The following is a 3,495-nucleotide window of genomic DNA, read 5'->3' as shown; positions in this document are numbered from 1 at the left end:
TATGCCAGGACCACATGATTTCAATTGCTGTAACTGTGTGGGAAGTTTTGAAGTCGGGAACTGTGAATCCTCCAACCTTCTTCTTCAAGATTGTTTTGGTTCTTCGGGACCACTTTGCAAGTGTATATCGACTTGAGGCTCATCACCTTTTCCATTTCTGCAAAAAAAAGGCTGCAGGAATTAGATAGGAATTGCCCTGAATTTGTAGATCAGCTAATTGCATTTTTAATTTAACCAGCATCAAGTCCAGCTTTTCCCACAATGGTCTTCTGGGGGACTGTATTAGCAACAGCTTGGTGACTTTCCACCCCAGGGAGAGGAAAACGCAGACTCCTTGCTGGCCCTCAGAGGCCTGGCCAGGGCTGCCCGCTCTACCCTCTCTCCCCTGGCAGGCACCCCCTCTGGGTCCTGCCTACACAACTTTGCCTGCCTGGGGTGCTCCCACTTAGCTCCCTCGAGTCACTAAGGGCTCTGCCTACATGTGGCCTCCCCTGGAGGTGCTCCCCGACAGACATCCCCAACCGCTTCCCCACCGCCCCCCTCTTCCTCTCTGTGTCACGAGCTGGAACTCCAGGAGACAGCCCTGAGACGGTGGCGGCTGGTCTCTCTAGTCCCTGAACTGGGAAGGTACCCAGCAAACAGCAGGTGCTCAATAAATGCCTGATGGATGGATGAGTGATGTCAGGGAATCACGTTGGGTCTCAGTCAGTGGTGACACCTGGAACAGGTAAGAACCTTGGGTCAGACTCAGAAGCAGGGAAAGGAGCATTTGTGTAGTCACCACCCCCACTGAGCTGGCAGGATAAGCAACCCCCAGACCCTGGATTTTCTTCTCTGGGAATGAAGCACAGGCTCCTAAGGTCGGGGCTGCTGGTGGTTCCAGAAAGACGGTGCCAACAAGCGCTCCGCATCTCCTGGCTCTCCAGTTCTTATGCGGGTCATCTTCCACCCTCTTTGGTTTAAGTACAGTTTTACTAGTACTGGGGAAAAAATACAGCAAGTCTGGGTTCAGCATGGACAAGACCGGCCCATGGAGACAGGACGGGGGGGTGGGGGAGGAAAGGGAGCGGCCCCCACCGCCTCCCTCCGGGGCCTGGCTCGGCTGCTCCCTGGATCTGTTTTGAATTACCCCGGGGCGTGGCCCTTTAAGAGCCGCCGCGGCCCTTTGAAGTGGCGGGCGGGGGTGGGGTGGGGGGGCTCCTGGGCCACGTGCGGGGCGCAGGACCGGCCCAGGGCACGTGGTGGCCGTCGGCACAGGGGGGCGCGTCCCGTCCGGGCGGCCCAGCTCCGCAGCCGGGCGGGAATCCCCCCTCCCCCAGACCCCGCGGGTGGCCCTTGCGCTGCGCTGCGCCGGCGCCCCGGCGTGTTCTTTAGCCGGGGGCGGCCACCAGAGGCTGAAGCCAGAAGGGAGGAGGATGAGCAGGGCTCAGCCCGCGGGGGTCCCGGGGGCAGGGAGAGGGCGGGTCCTGCCAAGCCGCAGAGGTCTGAGCCTGGAGCCACAGAGCCTGCGGAGGGCGGTCCCATCATTGCTTTTAGGGGAGGCACTTGGGGGGGTTGTGCCGAGGCGAGGCGTGAGGCTGCCTGTAGGGTCTCTAGGGCTCTGGGGGACCCCGGCCCCCACGTGCTTGGGCTCAGGCCCAGGGGCTGCTGGACGGGGAGGGCTGGATTTGACCCTGGGGAGGGAGGGACTGCACCCTGGCTCCCAGCTCCAGGGCAGCGGTCCTTCCCATGGCAGTTTGGGGCTACAAGGCTGAGAGGGAGACGGGGTAGGGGGAACGGGGTCCTTACCTAGGGGGTCAGAGCAGGCTGTCGGGATGTGGGGTAGACTGCCCAGCTCCCTTAACCACTTGGCCTGGGAGGTGGCCAGGTTAGGGGGCAGGCAGCCTTGGTCTATGCACAGCCCCAGAGCCTGGACTGTCAGCCCAGGGTGCTGCGGGGGTGGGGGGGTATCCTGAGGGACTGGAGACCCCGCCCTCCAGCCAGGGCAGCACGTGAGGGTCTGCTGGTGGTATGCACACCTTGCGCCACCAGTGCCCTCCCCCACACCTACTCCCTGTCCCCAGTGCCTCCCTGTCCCCACACAGGTTCTGGCTCTTTCCCAGCAGAGAGGGAGGCAGTGGGCTGGGTCCCTGAGCCACCACCCTATACGTGGGCCATAGAGCCCACCTCCGGCCTCTGTCTGCCCAGGCTCCCCTACAGCCAGGCCCCAGAGGCGCTTTCTGCAGACCTGAACAGGACACTGGTGCAAACCCACTGAGACGTGACAGCAGAAGCAGTGGCTTCTGGGGGTGGCGGGGGGTGTGTCCCAGGTGCAGTGTCATGGTGTCTTTGTGAGTGCAGGGAGGCAGGGTGGCTTGGGACACTGGCCCTGCTCCTCATATCCATGCAACATCTCTGCCCACCCAGAGACCCCACAAGCCCTGGACCGGGACCTCAGCCGCCTGGGCCCCTGGGGTAGCAGTAACGGCACCTGCATGTCCCAGGGGCTCTCTGTCCACGTGGGTGCTACCCTTGTTGCCACTTTACAGATAAGGGACCTGTCCCAGCTTGGGCTGCACAGGCCACAGCAGGACCTGCAGGGGAAGGCGGGCTCCTGCTACCCCTACCAATTCCATACCTGTCCAGTGGACCTAAGCAGCCCAGAACGACAGGGGGGCTCCAGACCAGGCCGAGTACTGTGACGGTGCCACTCCTTTCCCTTGGCCTCACCCTCTCCCCGGAGCCCAGGGCACCTGTCCCCAGCCTGCTGAACCTACTTGTTCGGTGTTGAAACCAGCACCGTCCTTTGCACCAACAGGCCGGGTGCAGGGGGGGCAGGCGTGGAGACTGCACACCGGGGACCGGCCTCCCAGACAGCCCTCCTGACTTCGGGAGCAGAACCCCGGCCAAGGTAAGGCTGGCCTCCACATGGGGAGCAGAGCCAGGCCTGTGCCAAGAGGACTCGGGTGCAGCCCCAAGGAGCGCGGCATGGCTGTTGGCCTTGGAGTCACAGCCTGAAGGGGTCTCGGAGCTCGGTGCTGAAGAAGTGCAAACGTGAACTCACGCGGGTTCCACATGCAGGGCAGACGGCACAGCTGCAAAGGCCCGAGGACAAGCGCGTCCTTCACATCAGGAATGCCGCTGGCATCCAGAACCACCACCTCCGCAGGGCGCCCGACCGGCACCTGCACACATCAGTTCTCCAGGCCGCACACCAACCCCCTCACGGGGACAAGGGCATCGCCCCACCTGAAATGAGTGGAAACAGAGGCACCGGGAGATGCCCAGTCCTTGCCTGAGATGGCCAGCCGGGACATGGCCAGCAGCCAGCTCAGTGGGAAGCCTGTCGTCCCTTTGCAGTCCACTGGGCCTTGGCGATTTTCTGCCCAGACCTGGAGCACCAGGCTCCAAGAGGCAGGCAGCTGTTGGGGGCAGGGGGCTTTGGGGGGCAGAGGGCTCTTGAGGGCAGGGGGCTCCCAGAGGCAGGTGGCTCTTGGGGCAGGCTCCTGCTCAGCA

The 3,495-nt window shown here is 63.0% G+C and overlaps 1 long non-coding RNA gene across 1 annotated transcript; it reads right to left on the bottom strand.

The window, feature by feature from the left end:
- Nucleotides 1–551: 551 nt before the first annotated feature.
- LOC143686132 (uncharacterized) lies at nt 552–3,495 on the bottom strand. Its single transcript, XR_013176922.1, has 3 exons — nt 3,044–3,495; nt 820–980; nt 552–718 (listed from the first exon to the last, which is right to left on the bottom strand). It is a non-coding gene; the product is annotated as an uncharacterized LOC143686132 (long non-coding RNA).

This window comes from Tamandua tetradactyla, chromosome 6 (genome assembly GCF_023851605.1).
Source record: "Tamandua tetradactyla isolate mTamTet1 chromosome 6, mTamTet1.pri, whole genome shotgun sequence".
Taxonomy (NCBI): domain Eukaryota; kingdom Metazoa; phylum Chordata; class Mammalia; order Pilosa; family Myrmecophagidae; genus Tamandua; species Tamandua tetradactyla.
The sequence above is the reverse complement of the archived record's forward strand: the minus strand, read 5'-3'. Positions and strand labels throughout refer to the sequence as shown.